The following is a 23387-nucleotide window of genomic DNA, read 5'->3' as shown; positions in this document are numbered from 1 at the left end:
CTTTTCGTGGTGAGAGTGTCAAATGAGTTAATAGACAGAAAATATACTTGATATAAAGGTAGCACTACAATCATATCATGACTCATGGAAAACATTTTCCTTTCGAGCTTTTCTTTGCGAATGCTATAGATAGTGGATAGAGTAAATGACCTGCACTATGACAAATGTTATAGAGAATATGATACATGAATCATCCTATGTAAAATAACAATCGTTTCAGATAGGGATACGAACACAGCGAGATGGGTAAAATGATTGCATTTCACGTAGGTATTTGCTCTCATCGTACAAATTAATGCACAAAGACTATCAACAAACTGAAGCGGAAAACTCCATAATTCCAGGATGCAGAAAACAACTTCCTTCAAATAAAGAATACTGTTGACGGCGGGAACAGGCATAACATGATGGAAAGTTGTAATGCATTTCACCCAGCCTGTTTTTACTCGATTCATACCCGAAAGTAAAATGACTAATGTAAAGAACGGCAAAGAAAAATGTTTGAGCGACGGGGAAGTAAGGTAATTGTACTTTTATTCATCTCAGCTCCACTATCCATCTCGAAATTTCAAATAATTTGCGATCGAATATCTGCGAACAGCTCCGAACGATATATTTAAACTTTTTTTGGTCAATTTGGAAGCACCTTCGCGTAATGTCGGATTCTCTAAAAACAGGTCAGAAATCACTTTTTCGTCCACCGACAGAGCCGCAATTTGGAAAGTCGTCGACATTTTTTACCTCTTTAAAACGATTCACCCATTTACTCACAAACTGTTTCTACATTTGCATGTATTTCGCAGCAGCAGAGTTTGGTATGTTCAACAATAATGTTTCGACCTCATTTAGGCTTCAAGAACCTGCATATGTTTATATAGCAGAGTTAGCAGCAGTTCATTATAGCTTGAGTGTAACCGTCACATTAGCTCCAAACCATTGTTTCCACTTCACAGATAGTCTGAGTGCAATTGAAGCCATTCAGCCAAACATTGCTGACAAGAATGAACCGTTTTTCTTTAATAAAATAAGACAGTAGCTGAATGACATATGGATTAATAATTATCAAATCACTATAGACTGGGTCCCGGCTCATTGCTCCCTTCCAGGTAATGAAAGAGCCGATAATTTAGCCAAACATGGTTCTATTGAGGTTGAAACTTATGAGCAACCGATTGCTTTCAAGGAAGTCTATAGCGCATCTCGCCAAAAAATACTTGTCAGCTGGCAAGCTTCTTGGAATATAAATGTTCTGCATCGGTGGATGCACTCAATTATTCCTAAAATATCGATAAAGCCATGGTTCAGGAGACTGAATGTGAGTGGGGATTTCATTCATGTGATGTCCAGACTCATGTCCAATCACTACACGTTATATGCACATCTCCTTCGAATTGGACTTCCCGAGACTGATCATGCTTGTGGCGAAGGTTATCGCGATAATGATCATGTCGTTTGGACATGCGTGGAGTATCGTGATGTCAGATCTCAAATAATAAATTCTTTGCGTACCCAAGGTAGACTATCCAATGTCCCAGTTCGCGACATTCTTGTTGTCGTGACCTTCCATACATGAAACTTCTTTATCATTTCATAAAGACAGTTGGAGTTTCAATTTATTAATTGACCCTTTTATGATTTTAATAGAAATGATGTAATGACACAAATTCGAAATAGTTTATGAAATTATCATCAAAATGTAAAAAATAACTGCTGTTAATCGTTTGGTTCAGATAATATTCTTGAGTATATTTAATAATCAATGACGAAATACCTAATAAAGACTGTCCCAGAAAGTATGGACGCAACCAAAAACCGCTGCCATTTCGCAATGGTTCAGAATCTGTCAATTTTTATGGCTGCGTCCTGTTGTTTACACTTTTCTCTAATCACTTGTGCAGTTGTTTATTCGTTTTCATTAGTTTGTTTCGAAATGCGTGGACTTTCAGCAAAACAACTTCGAAAAATTGTGTACAAATGTAGCACAGAACGCGGACTGTCAATGAGAAAGATAGCAAAAATGGAAGGAGTAAGTGAAAAAGCCGTGCGAAATGCAATCAGGAAGTTCGGTGAGGATAACACCTTTGAGGATAAACCGAAAACGGGTCGAAAAAAAAGGCCTGCTAACCCTCAGTTGGATAAACGTATACTGAAGGCGTTCGAGCAAAAGAAGGAGGTTTCAGTTCGGGATGTGGCCAAAAAAGTGGGCACTTCGAAGTCAAATGTTCTTCGTGCTAAAGAACGTTTGAATCTTCGAACCTATAAGAAACAGAAACAACTAAAACGTATTCCGAAACAAGAAGCATCGATCAGGCCGAGGGTTCGAAAGCTGTACAATACGATTCTTGCTGGAAATTTGAACTGCATAATCATGGACGACGAAACCTACGTGAAACTCGATTACAAATCCTTGCCAGGACCACAATATCATACGGTGAGAGAAGGGCAAGTGTTAAACCGGTCCGATACATCGATTGAAGTCGAAAAATTTGGTAAGAAAGCTATGATCTGGCAAGCAATTTGCAGCTGCGGTAAGATTTTGAAACCCTCCATCACCACTGCTTCAATGCACAGCGAAATATACATCAAGTAATGTTTACAAAAAACGACTTCTACCCATGATTCGAAGCCACTACTCGAAATCAACGGTAGAATGGTATACTACCAAAAAAGTCACTTTCGTCCCAAAAGACATCAATCTACCAAATTGCCCACAACTTCGACCAATTGCGGAATTTTGGGCATTAACGAAGGCACATCTTAGGAAACATGTCTCGGCAGCCGAAACCATTTAACAGTTCGAAAAAGATTGGAAAAAAGTGTCAAAACTGGTCGCCAAGAAGTCTGTACGGAATTTAATGAGGAACGTTCGCAAGAAGGTGCGCCAGCTAGTCTACAATAGTTAGTAGCAAATGTTGAGAATAATATTCTATTGTTGTAGTCTAATATTATCAGTATATCGAATAAAATTTGAATATCTAACAATTGTGAATTATTTACAGCGGAATCAAAGTGCGGTCATACTTTCTGGGACAGTCTTTATGATATTGAAAACTAAGAGAAATATGTTTTATTCAATTCAAATCGTTGTGACTGTATGTGACTGTATTAGAATTATATTAGGATAAGAATTCTATGTAAATGTAAAGTTACGGCAAAGAAAAACTTAAGTAAACTGCCTTAAGTGATAAACGTATGGTACTTTTTACCTCAAAGAAACTTTAGTAGGACCTTGGGCAGGATGTTTATTACCATATTTTGAACATTTTTAAGGAAATTCAGCACCACTTCCTCAGATTTACCAATTTTTCGTGCAATGGGGGCATTATAGTGTCCTTCTTCTTTAAACAACCTTAAAATTCGCCGTTCTTTAACATTTATTTATTTATCTTTTTGTTTTTTAAACAAACTTAGACTCGTTTGAAAGCTACTTTTATGCAATTGATCAAGTTTGAAGTTCAACTTCTGGTTCCGAAGGTATGATGGCATAAGTGGCATAACCGAATATAAGCACATTTTGTCGGCTTAATTCTCTCGGAGATGATCCAACGAATTTCGATAAACTTCGACTTATTTTAAAGCTACTATGAGACTGTTGATCAAGTTTGAAAGGGTTACTGCGAACTTTTCCGTTTCGGCCGATGTAATCCTATTGGTAAAGTAACCGATAAATCGCAGTGTAATCAAAATTTCTCGGGGTTGCCTGAATCGATAATTAAAATTTTAAATGCGTTTCAAGATTTAGTTTATTATATATTTAGTTTTACCTTTCTCTTATAGAAAGGTTATGCAATCACTTGAAAATCGACTAGTAAAAAATCACATACCATTCGACTCAATTCGTTGAACTGAGCAATGTCTGTGTGTGTATGTGTCAATTAATCACACTAGGTTTTTTCAGAGGTAGATCAACCGATTTTGACAAGCTTAGATTCAAATGAAAGTGTGTGAAAAATGTTATACCATCACTAATGCAGCAAAAGAAAAACCGTTTAAAATTTTCTAAACTGGACTCTAAACTCCACAAACCGATAGCCATTATTAGTGGTTAACGGTTTCTAGTTCCGGACACACCAGCAATACCAGAATATATCAGGTGCTATAATCCAAAAACGGATCCCACTCACTTTTTTCAGTGATATTCCCAATTTTAGGGTCAAATAAAAGGGGTCTTACCAAAAAATAATGCATATTTTCGAATTCAACAAAAAATTACTCTGTCGTTTAGAGTACGATGCCAGAATCGTATAGAATCATCAAAAAATTCACGAACAATCTCTATGAAATTCTTTTTAAAGAGTATTTAACCTTAAGGTCATTCACCTCTTCGGACCAGAAAAACTTTCTTATCTCATGTGCCGGGTTGGGAATCGAACCCAGGTGGGCTATGGGGAATATAATACAACAGTATTATACACAGTCTCTTACATAAGAGCGTGTTCACAATTACTCGCGATCTGTGAAGTGGAACGGTGTAATTTTTTTTAAAGAGAGGGCAGTTGTGTCCTTCATGCAATGCGACAATAGATCAGCTGACTATTGTTTACAATTCTACCCCTACGTACCGCTGAGGAGATAACTATCGAGAATATTCTGTAAAATTTTTGAATCGATTGGTCAGGATTTACTTGACTTATGTTTCCGGTTGTCACAATGCAGCACTTTCGCGGAAATGCCACCAAGCCGCCATTTTGTTTTTCAATTTTTAAAACTGATCATTTTTTTGTACTTAAAAAAACATTAAAAAGTGTCATTTAGGGGTTAGCCAAATTTTGTGCTAGGGCACATAACCGTTTTCATTATTTTTACGTTTAGTCTTTGACTCAAAACTTTACGTCTGCTTAGCGGTTCAAATTGAACTGCCGAGTTTAGCACTAAGCAGTTCAATTTGAACTGCTCTGCACTGATGAGTCAAAGACGAAACGTAAAAATAATGAAAACGGTTATGTGCCCTAGCACAAAATTTGGCTAACCCCTAAATGACCATACCTGCATCGGCCAGAATAGTCGAAAACACGTTTTCGTTCGGCACGTCAGAAAAGACATTGCACTCCGTTGCAAAACAAAAAGTGTTCTGTAAGTAGCAGAAACTTTACGTCTGCTTAGCGGTTCAAATTGAACTGCCGAGTTTAGCACTAAGCAGTTCAATTTGAACTGCTCTGCACTGATGAGTCAAAGACGAAACGTAAAAATAATGAAAACGGTTATGTGCCCTAGCACAAAATTTGGCTAACCCCTAAATGACCATACCTGCATCGGCCAGAATAGTCGAAAACACGTTTTCGTTCGGCACGTCAGAAAAGACATTGCACTCCGTTGCAAAACAAAAAGTGTTCTGTAAGTAGCAGAAACTTTACGTCTGCTTAGCGGTTCAAATTGAACTGCCGAGTTTAGCACTAAGCAGTTAAATTTGAACTGCTCTGCACTGATGAGTCAAAGACGAAACGTAAAAATAATTAAAAAGTGCTTTATATTAATTCGGATTGCTCCATTTTTTGGATCCCAAAATAATTCCCCAAAAAAGTCCTCTTTTTTTCAACAGTGGTGTAACTGCTTAAATGATTTCAATCCATTTCTATCATAAGGATCATCAGCAAATGAAACATCAAGAATAGAAATTGTATGCAGCTTACTAGCTGACCATAACATGAAATTTATTTACATATTCTTATGTGAAAATTAAAAATCGAAAAGCAAAAAATACCGGTAGGAGAGATGGTCGCCTTTCGGGTATTCGTACCCTAAACCCGACCAGAACCCGAACCCGACGGGTATTTTTGTTTCGTTTCGATTATAAAGGTTTTAACCTTAAGGTCATTGTACGGGTAGAAGTTTTTTATTTTAGATCGGGTAGGGTCAGGTTCGGGTTTGAAAGATATGCTTACCCGAACATCTCTTACCGGCAGGTGCATTAGTAAAACATTCGGATGATTAGTTTATCTATCAGTATATTTTTATTGTGAAAGTATTTTGTTATATTTGTTATTTGATAAAATACTTGTGGAGAAAAATTTGCGTTGGCAAATAGATACCGAGTGCATATAGGTACACAACAAAAAAAAACGATTTTAATAGGTGACGCATATCTACATATGACACAACCTTATTCGTCAAATTACTGAGCTTTTTACAAGAATGACTTGAATCTGATTTGAACATACTCAACATGCTGTCGCTGTGAAACGCAGCATAGATCAGGCTGGCCGTAACAAACAAACAAATCAAGCCTCGTCCATAGCGGCACTTGGTAAAATTTTTAAAATAAATCAAAATAATATTGATAGCGACAGCGGCGGCTTGAACCGAAAATCGTTGGAACACAAAGTTCGTCCGTTAATCGACTAAGCCACAGAGACACACATCAGCGTATGTGTAAATATTGTGTATATAAATATACAAATTAATCCGAAGAAAGTACACAACTTACGTGACAAACATTTTTGGAAATTTTAAAGTCATATCGTATGGGTAATTTACAAATCTAAATATTATGTCAGTAGAATTCTAACTAGTAAGTAACATCATTCACATATTAACTATAAAATCTTACATATATATCATGGAAAAATATATGCGGACAAACATAAAAAGTAAATTAAACTCTTACCCGATCAGATGCACATAACAAAATCATAACACAAGTATATCAACAGTTGATATATATATATAACAATTTGTGTTATTTTGAGATATTTACCAAATGAAAAAAGTTGAAAATTAAAACTTATGATAACAATATAATAACAAAATCAGTTATGATGTTTTATTTTCATTTGCAAGACTCATGATAACGTTCACTTATTGGAAAAATGAGTTCTTCCGTTGCTTTATATCGAAATATAATGATCAGAATTTCAAAAAACTAAAAGAAGAAACCAGATCACTAAATAAATTATTCATTTAATGAAAAAAATCATTCAACAATTTTATATTGAAACGATGCTAAAAGTTGGCTGTGATATAATTTTTCTGTGTTCAATTTGCTATCTAATTTATTACAACTATTGTTAGCAATTCTTGCTTTCGGACATCTATAGATATATCAAATTCAATAATAATTGTGATACCAACGTTTCAAAATCTGTTACTGTTTTGTTCCCGCTAGAGTCTTTTTCGTTATGATTTTTGTTATTTTAACAGCTTACCAGCCAGAAATATTTCAAAATTTGCTACAAAATATTTCTGAAATAATCTTTTCCAGTTGTTATAATTCTGTTATTACCATCTAATCGGGTACCCATGCTGATATTATTTGCGAACTAGGGAATATGTATCATTTTACGTTAAATCTCACTTACCTCACAGACGGGTTAATACTCATTACATCAATCGTTGATTCAAATCCTTGCAATTACTATAGGTGAAATAAATCAGATTCATTTATCCTAATACACATTACAAAAATATCACTTCACGAAGACATAACGTACGGAATCGGATAACATTGTTAGTTTCAGTCTTATCATTTTTCATCATCCAATTCGAGATAAACCAAATTCAACTTCTAGAAACATGTGATAGAATACTATTGCGGTGCGAGTATCGCTCTTTTCAATAGAGATCATCTTTTCGTATGGTGGTATTTGAATCCGAATGGCGGACCAAAGCGCGCGGGTTGCACTTGTTATTGACGCAGTTTAAATTAGAATGATATTAATTAACTTTTTCATTTCGCTGGAACCTGCATGAGTATGTCGTCGGTTCAAATTTTGTGTTTTCCTTTCTTGTATCATTTGTACCTCTAGCACGATAGGGGAATGTCCAGCACGTTCATAGATGGTGGTTCCTGTTGGAATCGACTAACTAACAAAACGTAAACAATCACCATGCGCACACCGACCGTAACTGGGCCCCATTGAGTCGAGCATGCCACGGTATAACGTTTATTGTAGCAGTGGTGCTGTACCAACCACCCGTGACGTTATGGTTCCGTAGTCACCATAGCAATAGATTTTTATAGAAATACCGTAAAAGAACCAAGCGTACGAACAACCACACTTGTTAATTTGGCTACAAGTGCAACTAACACTACAATGCTTATGCAAATTTAAATTTTCACATGTTGCTCGAGTTATCGGTATGACTCATACACATAGGGGAGTGCCTCTGAAATTGGCAAATAAATTACTTGACAATCCAATAGGTTCTTTCGAAAATTATTACTGTTAATTGATATTGATTAATAAAATGTAAAAACACCAGTTAACGAGAGATAATGTCAGAGTATCTAAGGTAGATCCATTCACTTTTTTTAGGACTGTTTTTAGTCAGGTAGCTCGCTTTCCTTAACTGATTAGGAATAAAACTAACCTCTAAGGTTTCAAGCTAGACGAACAAGAGCTGGTGAGTGGTCTCTAGAGACGATCGGGTACGTATTTTTTCAAACCCGATTCCGACCCGTACCCGATCGAAAATAAAAATCTTTTACCCGTCCCCGACCCGAACCCGACATAAATCTTTACTACAAACCCGAACCCGACCCGTACCCGAGAAAAAATTAAAATCTTTACCCGTACCCGAAAAAGCCTCGAAACCTGACCAAATTTTTCAACCCGTACCGTTGATAATAGATAATGGCGCATAAATAACCTACTTAACAGCGGAAGCAATAAGCAGGGTTGTTACGAAAAATTTCAAAATCAAAACGCGCGAAATCCGCGCGAAGTCGAACACTAAAACACGCGAAATCCGCGCGAAGTTGAAAACTAAAATTCGAGTGAAGCGTTAGACAACTATTTTTATGCAGGTGATACTTTCCGCAGTACTTGAAAATTCACTTAAATATAGTTTAAAAATCTGCATAAGTTTGTCATATGAACACAATAAATAAGTCCGCATACAGCACGTTACTTCGAGAAACCCAATGAAAACGATTTCATTTTTATTCTTCATCTTTTTCGATGCCCTTAGTTAAGGAGCAAGACTTTTTGCAAGCGTATGAGTAATGTCAACAATATGTGCGTAAAAACAAATTCCGGCGCTTATTTTACTGATTTTAATCAATAAATCTTCCATATGGTTGAAAAATAAACCAATCAGTTCATTCTGCTTAAAATTGCAATTCAAGAAAAGTGTCTTAGTCTAGGACTCTTCGGTTTTCCTTAAAACTGCTCGAGAAAAATTGTCTCAGTTAACGCTTACTTCCACTGACACATTTGATTAGCAACAAACACATTCCTATATGGATTTCCTCTTGCAGAATTTTTTTCCGTAGCTTTTATAAGTAAACCCGTAAAATAGGAACCTTTAATTTAACACGCGAAAGGCAATGGAAATGGCATGTTGTCGTAAAACTATTTATTTTTACTACTTTTGTAACAGAAAATATTTAGTTTTGCTTATTTTGTGTAGCGCAATCTAATACAAATGATTTGAAGCAGTGTTGTCAACTTTTTTTATTAAGGGATTAAAATCTATATTCATAAAATGTAAGCAATTTTCCATCAAACGTTGGTGAAAAATTGTTTAAAACTGATATATCATACAAAATGTCAGGCTTAACATGCATTCGAGAATAAATTATTGTTAAAAAAGATTGTTTGAAACTCAATCCTGCAAGTCACTTTAATAAACTCGTTGCACTGCATATATTAATCTATAACATACGTACTGAATAAATTGTACGTAATACACAAGCTAACTTGGTTTATTCTTGATCCTTAATTAATACTCTCTGATGTACGGAAAATGTTACAGTAAAAATAAAAATGCTTACACATTTCATCGAAGATATTTGTTTTTTGTTTCGACATCTTTTTGCTCGGCAAACATTTCCTTCTTGGTAAGAAGAATTTTTAGGTAGACCACATCAGGATGATCTGATTCACTCTTTTTAGTATCAGTTGCAATTATAATAGCGCCTTCTTTTGTTGTCAGATTTCACTCTGAATGTCTGAGGAGGAAATCATCTTTTCTTCTTTTATTTGAATCAGGGAAAAGCCCACTGGAATTAGTTTCTGTCAAATTTGTTCTCCAGCAGGCATAAAAACTCCTCATCTTTTGCATCAATAGATCAAAATCATCCAAATGATACATTTGCTTAAATCTAGTGCTTCTATAGTAACTACATCTAATGAGACAGTAACATAAGAAACGATTTCTTGATAACATTACGTGATAAATGAAAGTCGAAAGAATTGAAACATTTGTTAAATATGCGGAACATGCTAGCAATGAGCTCGTTATATCCATAATTAGTTCTAACATAGGGAATCCGAAGAAAAAAATAGGAAAACTACGACGTCGAATGTCAAATTGTAACAATTGAAAGTTCTATGTGCTCTTTAAAATTTAACTTGCATCCAGAACACCCAGGTCCTTAACAGACGATGCGCTTTCGAGAACAGTTTGTGGCATATTATAGTCGAACTTGAATACAGACTTTTTGCTACAAAAAGAGACGACGGAGCATTTAGTGGCATTTAAACAATTTTGAAATATGAAATACGAAAGTCATCAGCGAACGATAGTTTCATACACTTGATCGAAAAATTTAAATCGTTGAGATACAATAAAATTATGAACGGTCCAAGGTGACTTCCTTGAGAAACTCCAGATGTAACAGCACTTGGTGAGGTTGAACAGGCTCCTTTTTTCACTATCATTTCATTACCAGTTAGATATGATCGAAGCCAATTAAAAAATGATCCATTTAATCCCAGTCTACCTAACTTGGAGATCGTTATGTGATGATTTATTTCGTCGAACGCAGCAGGGGAAGTTGAAAGCTTTGGCATGGATCCAAGCTGAGTCTCTGACATGTAGTCAGAGCAACTATGTGTTATAAAATCCAGAACTATAATTTCAAACAGCTTCGATACAGCGCACAAAGCAACAATTCCAAAGTAGTTGGATACTATACCCTTGTTCACATATGATTTCTTCCATATTTCAGGAAAAATTCCAGAACGGAAAGAACAATTGAAAATGTTGGATAGTGGAACCAACTAACTATTAGAACACTTTCTTATCACCACGAATAGAATCCCAGAACTTCTTCGTTTCTTTTATTGTCAGACTTCGCTTCGTAAGCATGTCGTGTAAATTTTGCTTTAAGAATTCGATTTTTATCATACACAAAATTTGTTACCATATTATTGAAGAATCGCATCGCAAATCGCAATCTTTGCATTATTGAATGTATTATCACTGAGACGATATCTTCCATCTGACATCAATATCCTTGGGTGCAAAATGTTGAAATAGCAACTTGTATCACTCGAGATCGAAAAGCATAAAATCGAAATTTTGTCCACTGAAGAAAACATTGGCTAGAACCTCCTTCTAGTAAATTTTAGTTTTATCAATGGAAAATTCGGCCATCTCGACCAATTGCTGAAACGTTCGCCCATCTTTAATTTTTTAGGGTTTCATAAAACTCACAAGTTTCAAAAATTTGCAAAGAATTTTATGGAATGATGTTTTCTGAAATTCGCGCTAAATCCGCGCCATAGCATCAAAATCTTAGCAGAAACCGCGCCAAATCCGCGAAAATCGCGAAATCCGCGAAAACCGCGAAATCCGCGCGACCGTAACAACCCTGAATAAGGCTGGCCAGTTATAAGTGTGCTAATAATCTTCTCTGCTGCTATATTATGTTACTGATTATTTGGCTTACAATAAACAATGGGGATGTAATCGGAACCAACACCATAGAAATCAATATCACTCCATAGAAATCAATATCACTGCAAAATAAAGTAAAATGTTATGGAAATCACAATCACAATCCGTAGAAAGAATATTATACTTGCTCTTATGGCAAAACATAAACTATTGGAGAGAGTGGTCCTGAACGAACAGTGTTTTTGCTTTTCTCATATAGAAAGACTATGTAATCACCGTGAAAACCGACTTTTTAACTCGGAGGGCCAAATGTCATATACCATTTTTCTCAGCTCGACAAACTGAGCAAATGACTGTATGTCGGTATGTGTGTGTATTTAGGTGTGTACGTAACAAATTCTTGCACTCGATTTTCTCGGAGATTTTCACAAACCTAGAATCAAATGAAAGGTCTCTTGGTCCCATAGCTTGCTTTTCAATTTTGCCCGGATCGAACTTCCGGTTCGGGAGTAACGGGGTAAATGTGCAAAAAATGAAGAGAAATGCACTCGATTTTCTCAGAAATCGCTTAACCGAACAAAGGAAAATTCAATCCAAATACATTCAAATATCCATTTATTTCTTAAATTAGGCAGGTATGGTTAGTTTATGACCAAATACGATGACTTTAAGCATACCGAATTAGCGTTCCTGGTTTCGGAAGTACCGGAAAAGTGCTCGTGTGCTCCAAACCTAGAATCACTTCAATTTCTCAGAAATGGCTAAACCGACCTTCGCAAACTCAGATTCAAATGAAAAGTAGTATGTTTTCATAAGTCAATGTAGAATTTTATCCAGATCCGGCTTCCGATTCCGCAAATACAGAGTAGTGTGAACGAAATTGCAACCTTTCATATAGAGCGATAATTCAAAAAGCGTAAAAATTCTTCTAAATTTTGTTCAAAATTGTTTTAATTTATAGGTTATGCTAGTTGCTGGCCCTGCTGGCCAAACGAACAGATTTCAGTTATGCCGGTTCCTGGCACCTGGGGTTTCGGAAATACCGGCAATAGTGTACGAAAGCTCGAAAAACCTCTATACTTTATGTTTCGTCTCCGACTCGTCAGTACATAACAGTTTATGTTGTACTGTTATGTAACCTAGTAGTTCAACATAAGCCGCTAGGCAGACATAAAGTTTCTGTTACTTACAGAACACTTTTTTTATTTGCATCGAAGTGCAACGTCTTTACTGTCGTGCCGAACGTAAACGAGGTTCGGCTTAAACTGACCGATTCAAGTGATGGTCATTTAGGGGTTAACCTATTTTGTACCTAGGGCACATAACCGATTTTTATACTTTATGTTTCGTCTTCGACTCGTCAGTACATAACAGTTTATGTTGAACTGTTATGTAACTTAGCAGTTCAACATAAACCGCTAGGCTAGACACTGGTTCAACATAAACGCTGTTGTACTACTAGGTTACAGTAAAGTTCAACATAAACTGTTATGTACTGACGAGTCGAAGACGAAACATAAAAAATAGAAATCTGTTATGTGCCCTATGCACAAATTAGGTTAACCCCTAAATTATCAAAACACCTTTTTAAATCCACCTAGTGGTGTGATAATGCCTTTCTCTTGCCTGTCAAATAGTCTCTTTAAAATATTTATATTTCATTCTCGACCATTAGTATTGTGAGCTTATCAAATAATAGTCCTATGGGCTCTAAGTCTTTCGAAATCGATTCTTTTATCTCCGGGAAATTTGTATTAAAAACACTGGGATTTGTCGGTTACGTCACATACAACATTGCATCTCTCAAAACGGAAGTGTTCACCATTACTCTTCCAAATTTGATTGACATTGTTTGCCTTCAAATACGCCTATGTTTATCGAAATTTGTTGAGTCATTCTCGTTTACGTCACTTATACCATAATATGTTCGGAACCAGAAGTGCCAGTCATTTGACCTTAAAACTTGATCCAAAAGCTTTTAAATGAGCCAAACTTGTTAAAAACGGCTTAGCCAACTCTGAGAAAAATGACCGGTAAAAACAACGTGTTTTGTTGCTTGCGTAACTTGTAAAACTTGGAATCAGTATAGCTGAAGTCGGTCCGTTTAATAAGTAACTAATACAGCCTACTAGGTAAATCAGTTTTGAGACAAATTTATTAGAATTTTACCCTCTCTGAATGACGGTGCGGAAATTTTAAACATACTTTACCCTATGAAAGCATGATGAAATTCAATTGCAACCTAGTCCCCAAGAAATTTTTTGTATTCACTAACCAATGAAATCTGCCAACTAGATAAATTTAGCAGTAAGTTTTATAAAAATGTGCACTTCGTTTCGCCATCGCCGGTGAAAAAATACTCATGAAATTGAAAATTTTCACTAATCGCACTGTAATGCCGGAGCCGGAAGACGGATCTGGATTAACTTTTCAGGGACATTTTAAAGAATTTCAAGACCTTTTATCTGCTTCTTAGTTTGTGAAAATCGGTTAAGAAATTTCCGAGAAAATTGAGTACATGTTATCCCATAAATTTGCACATATTTCCTTTTAATTCCGGAACCGGATGTTGGTTCCAAATAAAACTCAGAAAAATTTGTGTAAAGCCATGAGACCTTTCATTTGAATCTAAATTTGTTAAAATCGGGTCAGCCAATCTCTGAGAAACGTGTGTGACTATTTTTTCCCTGTTTTTGGTGCATATCACCCTGTAATTCCGGAACCGGAAGTCGGATCGGGATAATATTGAATAGCAGTTTATGGGACCATTAGACCTTTCATTTGAATCTGAGTTCGTGAAAATCGGTTCAGTAATCTCTGAGAAAATTGAGTGACATTATTTGTCACATACATACACACACAGACATTTTGTGATCTCGACGAACCGAGTCTAATGGTAGCCCTACCGACGTTTAGGACGTTTTGAAACGTTTAATGGCCATTTTTAAAAGATCGTTATTCTGTACTTGGGCATATTTTTGTAAATGTTTATCGATTCCTCCAAGGCAACTACATAAACTCGAAGCTTCAAAAATATATCGTTTCCACATACTTCAATGAAATTTCCTTTGAATTTGATTTCACAAAATTGGTCTTCCTGTAATAAATAGAAATGAACGAAAATATGTGATCATTCAGTAATAGCCGTTCAACCGAGAAGGTTGTGTATAGAAGCGTACAGTTTAATAACGCTGGTTGGTTTACACGCGTTAAATACGACAACGGTTGAACTACAGGTAGAAACCTGTTGGCAGCAGCCGTTAAAACGTATAGTCGTGCTGCATAAGAGAGCCCTAGTGCTGGGCCAAGCTGGTGAAGGAAACAACAAAGGGCGTTTCCCAAACTCTACCCAGGCCGCAATATACAGCCACAAGTGCTGAGCAGGAGAGTGCAAAGGCACATCGAAGAGGAAGAGTGCAAAGGCACATAGAAGCAGGAGAGTGCAAAGGCACACCGGTGCGAAGGCACTTCGGTGCAGAAGCATATCGGTGCGGAGCACTAGGAAGAAGGAGACAAGACAACTCGGTCTTTCCACTGCCATACAACACGCAGGTATACACCGGTGACCTGCGCTGGTTACAGCTGGCGAAGACGAAAGCAAATCGGAATTCGAGTGGTGCTGGATGTCAGGTAGCAGTAGCATCACATCATATTCTATCGCTACAGTGAGCTTCAGCATTGTATCAACGTCCAGATACATCCAACAAGAACATCTAGAGCAACGAGGATCTACACGGCAGTGCAACGGAGATAGACAACAATTTCAAGGTAGAAGTTTTTTCTTTTCCTTTTGATTGAGTACTGTGTAGTGTTGGTTTCAAATTTTGTTTTAAAGTTTAGTTAAAAATTTTAATGTAATGGATGAATCCATGGACGTAAATCCTAGCATGAATCCGATACCCCCACGAACGAAAAAATATCAGGAGAGCTCTTCTGGGCCTTGGATAGTCTTTTTTAGACGTATATCAAAGCCATTAAACATTTTTCAAATTAATAAAGGTTTGACATCACGATACTCTTCAATCAAAGAGATCATAAAAGTAAATAACGATAAAATTCGTGTTGTGGTAAATAATTTGAAACACGCGAATGATATTGTCTCTTCGGAACATTTCAATAAAGAGTATAAAGTTTACATACCCTCCAAAGATGTCGAAATTGACGGTGTTGTTACCGAAGCGAGTCTTTCGGTAGATGATTTACTCAAGCATGGTGTTGGTCGTTTCAAGAACTCTATGCTTGAGGGTGTGAAAATACTGGAGTGCAAACAACTGTACTCAGTAGTTCATGAAGAGGAAAAAAAAGTTTATCGCCCATCAGACTCGTTTCGAGTGACATTTGCCGGGTCTGCGTTGCCGTCCCATGTCTATGTCGATAAAATTCGCCTCCCTGTTCGGCTTTTTGTTCCAAATGTAATGAATTGTACGAACTGCAAAAAATTCGGCCACACAGCTACTTACTGTAGTAATAAACCAAAATGTATTAAGTGTGAAGGGCCTCATAAAGATAATGATTGCAACAAGATAATTGAAAAATGTATTTATTGTGGGAATAGTCCTCATGATGATATTTCAGTATGCACTGCATTTAAAGTGCACAAAGACAAAATTAAGCTTTCTTTAAAAGCACGGTCTAAGCGCACATATGCAGAAATGCTTAAAACGGTCATTGATGTCCCCCCTTTGGAAACCGAAAACGGGTTTTCAAATCTAGAGGAACCAGAGGACTCTGACTCTGACGAAAATAGTGAAGGTAATTCGTTTATCACTACCCAAGGGTCAGTTAAGAGAAAGAAGTCTTCCTCCAAATTACCAAAAAAGACACCTAAAATTTCATCTTCAAAAAAAGATCCCCGTGTTAAACAAAAAAAGTCAAAACCAAAGACTGTGCCTCCTGGTTTGTCAAATTCACAAACCAATCCAGGATCTAGTACAGAAAAAGATAATAATCCAGTGGGCTCCATTTCACAGCCACCAACAGGATTACTGAAGTTTTCGGAAATTGTTGAATGGATTTTCTCAGCATTCAATATATCTGAACCCTTAAAGACCCTCATAATGGCATTCCTTCCAATAGCTAGAACCTTTTTGAAGCAGTTATCAGCTCAATGGCCAATTGTCTCAGGTTTTGTATCTTTTGATGGATAATTTATCACCCGTCGCAAATGATACAATCACTGTCCTGCAGTGGAATTGTCGAAGCATCATACCAAAACTTGATTCATTTAAAATATTATTGCATAGTCAAAAATGTGATGTATTTGCTTTATGCGAAACATGGCTTACTTCAAACATAGCTTTAAATTTTAATGATTTTAACATTATACGTCTCGATAGAGACTCTCCGTATGGTGGAGTGCTTTTGGGAATTAAGAAATGCTATTCCTTTTATAGATTAAACATCCCTTCAACTTCTAGTATAGAAGTTGTTGCTTGCCAAATAAACATTAAAGGCAAAGATATTTGCATAGCTTCGGTTTATATTCCTCCAAAAGCACAAGTTGAACAGCAACAGTTTAATGAAATGGTTGAAGCCCTTCCTGCACCACGATTGATTCTGGGGGATTTAAATTCGCACGGTATTATGTGGGGTTCCGTTTACAATGATAGCAGATCATCTTTAATACAAAACATTTGTGACAATTTTAGCATGACGGTATTAAATATGGGTAGCATGACACGGATCCCAAGACCTCCGGCACGCCCAAGTGCATTAGATCTATCTCTTTGCTCAACATCAATTCGACTAGATTGCACCTGGAAAATACTGCCTGATTTACACGGTAGCGATCATTTACCAATCATCATCTCAATTAGCAGTAGCAATTGCATTGCTACTTCCGCTAGTATTCCATATGATTTGACAAAAAATATCGACTGGATTAAATACCAAAGTAGTATCTCTAGTATTTTGAATTCAATGGAAGAGCTCCCTCCACTTGAAGAATATGACTTCCTCATTTGTTCGATTCTGGAGGCAGCAGAACAATCCCAAACTAAACGCTTTCCTGGGCCAACGACTAACAGAAGGCCTCCCAACCCCTGGTGGGACAAAGAGTGCTCAGAGGCTAAACTCGCAAAACAAAATGCTTGCAAGACGTTTCTAAAACGGGGAGGAGGAACTCCTCAGAATTTTGAAAAACTTATGGTTTTAGAAACCAAGTACAAGAGCATACTTCGAGCCAAAAAATGTAGCTATTGGAGACATTTTGTCGAAGGTTTGTCAAGAGATACCTCAATGAGCACTCTTTGGAACACGGCCAGACGAATGAGAAATCGTACCGTGGGCAATGAGAGTGATGAATACTCGAACCGATGGATATTTGACTTTGCTAGGAAAGTTTGCCCAGATTCTGTTCCTACGCAGAGCATTATACGGGAATCTCCTCCAAATAATGGTTTTATTAATAACCCATTTTCAATGATGGAATTTTCTATAGCACTCTTGTCTTGTAACAATAACGCTCCAGGGTTGGACAGAATTAAATTCAACTTGGTGAAGAATCTGCCCAACCTCGCAAAAAGACGTTTGTTGGAATTGTTCAACAAGTTTCTTGAGCAAAATATTGTTCCACCTGACTGGAGACAAGTGAAAGTTATCGCCATTCAAAAACCGGGGAAACCAGCTTCCAATCACAACTCATATAGACCCATTGCGATGTTGTCCTGCATCAGAAAATTGTTCGAAAAAATTATTCTACGACGTCTCGACACTTGGGTCGAGACGAACGGTTTGTTGTCAGATACTCAGTTTGGCTTCCGTAGAAATAAAGGGACGAATGATTGCCTTGCATTACTTTCGTCTGACATCCAAATTGCCTTCGCTCAAAAGCAACAAATGGCATCTGTATTTTTAGACATTAAAGGAGCATTTGATTCAGTTTCCATTGATGTTCTTTCAGACAAGCTTCACCAAAATGGACTCCCAGCGGTTATAAATAATTATTTGCACAACCTTTTGTCAGAGAAACACATGCATTTTTCACATGGCGATTTGGCAACACTCAGAAATAGTTACATGGGTCTCCCGCAAGGCTCATGCCTCAGTCCGCTCCTCTATAGGGACCGTGCACGAGGGCGTGGTTTAGTGGCCGGCGACGACAGCGCACGAGGCGGCGAGTGGATAAAATAATGCGACCATAGCAAAACTTGTAAACTGAGTTTGAAAATACTTTCTAGCGTATTTCTCTGCGGATTTTTTCCGAACTCTATGGAATTATTCGCGTGTGGTACGTACGATTGTTCAACATCGACTGACTATTAAATTTTGAATCGAATTATTCATTCTGTATCTAAATACGGCCACGTCATTTTCTGTCATTGCAGTTGGATTTGTGTCTAATATTTGTCATATTCACTCAAATTCAAACACTCGAACGATATTCTCAGCACATTAAATGATTTTTCAATCGACTTGACCGGAAACACTGAAAAATATCTTGCCAAAACATTCTAATTTCAGACCATTAGTAAAAATTGCTTCTGTGTAATTTCTTTTTATACTTTCACTCAAAGAAAATACCCCAATAAAAAGTTTAAATATTTTTTAAATGAAGTACGTTTATCTCGAAGTTGTTCTTACTTTCGCTGAATTGCAATCATTACACCACTTGCTATTACTTTATTTTCAGAACAAAATAGACCCAAATAATTTTCCATCCGTCAAACTTTGAAATGGGCCACAGTTTTAGATAAATTTAGCTACTCGATAAAAAATAACTGCCCGACCGTCAAATTTTAACTAAAAGTTCAAATAATTCACAGGATGGTCCATAGCAAGAAAATAAATTGTAATCGTAAAAATGCTAGCAATCTCACGAGTAGCCAGTTTGACGTATATTGAAAATACGAGTCACGAAGCTAACAACAAATAATCATTTTATTGAAACGCTGAACTGTTTTGCCCTTCTCATATAGAAAGTTTATACAATCACTTGAAAATCGACTAGTAAAAATTGGCCAAGTGTCATATGCCATTTCACTCAGTTCGTCGAGCTGAGCAATCTATCTTTGTGTGTGTGTGTAAAAATGACTTAATCGATGTTGACCAACTTAGATTCAAATGAAAGGTCTATGAATGGTTCTACACGGAATTCTTAAATTTCATCCGGATCCGACTTCCGATTCCGGAATGATAGGGCAAAGTGTGTAAAAAATTGTGTACGTCACTTGAAGAGTCGAAACGAAAAAAGTAAAACGTTTTCTAAATTGGTCTCGAAAGTATTCCCGGTTTTCGAAAAACGAGGGCAGATAATAGTCATACACTCAAAAAAGGATCTCACTTACTTTTACACTTAGTCCGGTATTCCTAATCTTAGGTTCAAATGAGTGATGTTATGCTCCTACCGAAAATTAAGCATATTTTTCGGTTGTAATTCAAATCATGTTAGTTGATGGCCATACGAACCAACTTCGATTATATGTTCTCGGGTTCTAGTGCCCGAAATACCTACAATAGTGGAACTCCCTTCGTTTTCTCATCGATGTCAGAGAACTGTTTCATTCTGTAGGTTATACTAGTTAATGCACAAACAATCTCTTTGGTTTATTTTAAGAATCGGAGAGAAATATTTTTAATAGTATACCACAGTATTATATATGAGAATATGATTGATGTGAGAAAAGGATCATTACACCACTATGTTGTATTAAAACAGGTTTTTAACTATTTTATTCAGCGTGAACATATGGTAACAGTGTAAAGCTATGGTAGAGTTTTTTCGCCTATTCGCCACTAATGGCGCTACTTGTTATCGTGCACGGTCCCTATAATTTTTACGTAAATGACATTGACAGCTGTCTAGTAACCCCATGTACACTAAGACAATTGGCAGATGATGGCGTGGTTTCAGTTACTGGACCCAAAGCTATTGATCTGCATAAACCATTGCAAGATACCTTAGATAACTTGTCCGATTGGGCTGTTCATCTTGGTATCGAATTCTCTGCGGAGAAAACAGAGTTAGTCGTCTTTTCAAGAAAGCATGATCCCGCGCAGCTTCAGCTCCATATGATGGGAAGAATGATCCAACAGGTTTTAACTTTTAAATACCTCGGGGTGTGGTTCGATTCCAAATGCACGTGGGGAGGACACATTAGATTTCTGATAACAAAATGCCAACAAAGAGTAAATTTTCTTCGAACAATAACAGGATCTTGGTGGGGTGCTCATCCGGAAGATCTAATAAAATTGTATCAGACAACGATACTTTCAGTGATGGAATATGGATGCGTTTGCTTTCGTTCCGCTGCAAACTCTCATATTATCAAACTGGAGCGAATTCAGTATCGTTGTTTGCGAATTGCTTTAGGGTGCATGCATTCGACACATACAATGAGTCTTGAAGTTCTGGCGGGAGTTCTTCCATTAAAAGATCGATTTTGGGAGCTTTCATCACGCCTGCTAATAAGATGTGAGGTGCTGAATCCCATGGTAATTAATAATTTCGAACGACTAGTCGAGCTTCGATCTCAAACAAAATTCATGACAGTATATTTTAACCATATGTCACAGGAAATCAACCCTTCAAGATATATTCCTATCCGTGTCAGCCTCCTAAATGTCCCTGACTCAACTTTATTTTTCGATACATCCATGCAGCGCGAAGTGCGTGGAATCCCGGATCATCTACGTTCGACGGAAATCCCAAAAATATTTTCAAGTAAGTTCAGGCATATTGACTCTGAGAAAATGTTTTACACGGACGGATCGCGAATTGAAGAAGCGACAGGGTTTGGTATGTTCAACAATAATGTTTCGGCCTCATTTAGGCTTCAAGAACCTGCATCTGTTTATATAGCAGAGCTAGCAGCAGTTCAATATAGTTTGAGTGTAATCGTCACATTAATTCCAAACCATTATTTCCTCTTCACAGATAGTCTGAGTGCAATTGAAGCCATTCGCTCAAACATGACTGGCAAGACTGAACCGTTTTTCCTGGGCAAAATAAAACAGTGCCTGAACGACATATTGAACAATAATTATCTAATCACTATAGTCTGGGTCCCGGCTCATTGCTCCATTCCTGGCAATGAAAGAGCCGATATTTTAGCCAAACGTGGTGCTATTGAGGGTGAAATTTATGAGAGACCAATTGCTTTCAACGAATTCTATAGCTCGTCTCGCCAAAGAACACTTGCCAGCTGGCAAGCTTCTTGGGATAAAGATGATCTGGGTCGGTGGATGCACTCAATTATTCCGAAAATATCGACAAAGGCATGGTTCAGGGGACTGGATGTGAGTAGAGATTTCATTCGTGTGATGTCTAGACTCATGTCCAATCACTACACGTTAGATGCACATCTCCTTCGAATTGGGCTCTCCGAGACTAATCATTGTGCTTGTGGCGAAGGTTATCGAGATATTGATCATGTCGTTTGGACATGCGTGGAGTATCGTGATGTCAGATCTCAACTAATAAATTCTTTGCGTACCCAAGGTAGACTATCCAATATCCCAGTTCGAGACATTCTTGCTTGTCGTGACCTTTCATACATGAAACTTATTTATCATTTCATAAAGAAAACTGGAGTTTCAATTTAATAAAGGCCCCTTTCAAGACTTAGTTCTGATCCCAGCTGCGTCCATGAGTTCAACCAATAGCTAAATTAGAATAAAAATAATGTAATGATACAAACAAACTCGAAACAGTTTATGAAATTATTAACAAAATGTCTGAAAATAACAGTTTATTTTATAATTTATAGAAGTTAATCGTTTGGTTCAAATAATATTTCCGAGTAGATTTCATAATTCATGACGAGTTACTTAAGATGATATTTAAGTAATAAGAGAATATGTTTTAATAAATGCAAAACGTTGTGACTATGTTAGAATTAAATTAGGATAAGAATATTATGTAAAAGTGATGCTACGGCGAAGAAAAACTTATGTAAACTGCCTTAAGAAATAAACGTATTTATGAAAAAAAAATATGTGATCGAATCGCTTACTGTTGCTAAAGCAATATTTTCCTCCAATAGCAACGCTGCACTGTAGCAACGGCCGTCGTTTGTTGATCAACGTAAACTTTGCGGAAAATGTTCCATCAATTCGTCACCAACATGTCGCTCAAACACATGACAAATGTCAAATCCAAGTAATAATAATTACTTTAATTTTTCTAAGAAATAATTTTACGTTCCTCTATTGCAGTTGGATAAAAGTACGTGATATACGTGTAGCTTGTTTCATCGCCGATGTAGCGTTGGCAATAGGAATTGGTAACCACATACTTTTTATGAATATTGAAACAAAAAAAGAAAGTTACTACCGGGCGGTAGACAAAGATAGTGGCGAAGGCGTGTCCTGTCTCGCTGGGCATAGAAATTTTAGTATTTTTGGATTTGCTGAAAACTGCTTCAATCCCAGAATTTTTATCATTGGATATCCGGAAATGTCAATTTTGTATGTTTTGGAAGGAGGTGAGTTTCATACATTAATTTACATATATATGAATTTTATTTGAATAAAACGGGTAAATTAAAATATTTCAAGAAACATTAACTCATAGCCTATAAGTTACATATGTTCACATAACCATATCATATTTTCAATTATATTAAGGGCGGTGCTATGTCACTCAATTTTGTACATAGCACGAAATGCAAGCAGCTGAGCTGCCAGTGTGCGGCTTTTTGCTTCAGTTAAGCAAAGAAAACAAACACGGAAGGCAAGTGGAAAACGTTCTGTAGAATGTACACCACGTGTTGCTACTCAAGGGTTCTATAATGGTGGTCTACTTTTCGGACGATTTGATAATTTATGCACTTCGGTAAAATTGTAATTTAGAACAAGCTGTACCGATGGATATTTCTTGGTACAAC

General features: G+C 36.8%; 1 protein-coding gene and 1 long non-coding RNA gene across 6 annotated transcripts in view; one reads left to right on the top strand and one right to left on the bottom strand.

The window, feature by feature from the left end:
- Positions 1-7837, bottom strand: part of LOC131440558 (protein unc-13 homolog 4B) — a 128121-nt gene extending 120284 nt beyond the window's left edge. Inside the window, exon 1 of one of the 5 annotated variants that reach the window (XM_058611943.1) lies at positions 7296-7837. The gene's annotated coding sequence lies outside the window, so the exon portion shown is untranslated. Of the gene's footprint in view, positions 1-234; positions 356-7295 lie in introns of those variants that run through there. The other 4 variants (XM_058611941.1, XM_058611942.1, XM_058611939.1 and 1 more) reach the window with 4 other exon arrangements.
- Positions 53-22982, top strand: LOC131440564 (uncharacterized). The gene is made up of 3 exons (XR_009231405.1): positions 53-266; positions 345-521; positions 22717-22982. It is a non-coding gene; the product is annotated as an uncharacterized LOC131440564 (long non-coding RNA).
- Positions 22983-23387: the final 405 nt, after the last annotated feature.

The sequence above is a fragment of the Malaya genurostris genome, chromosome 1 (assembly GCF_030247185.1).
Source record: "Malaya genurostris strain Urasoe2022 chromosome 1, Malgen_1.1, whole genome shotgun sequence".
NCBI lineage: Eukaryota > Metazoa > Arthropoda > Insecta > Diptera > Culicidae > Malaya > Malaya genurostris.
This window is presented reverse-complemented; position numbering and strand designations above follow the sequence as displayed.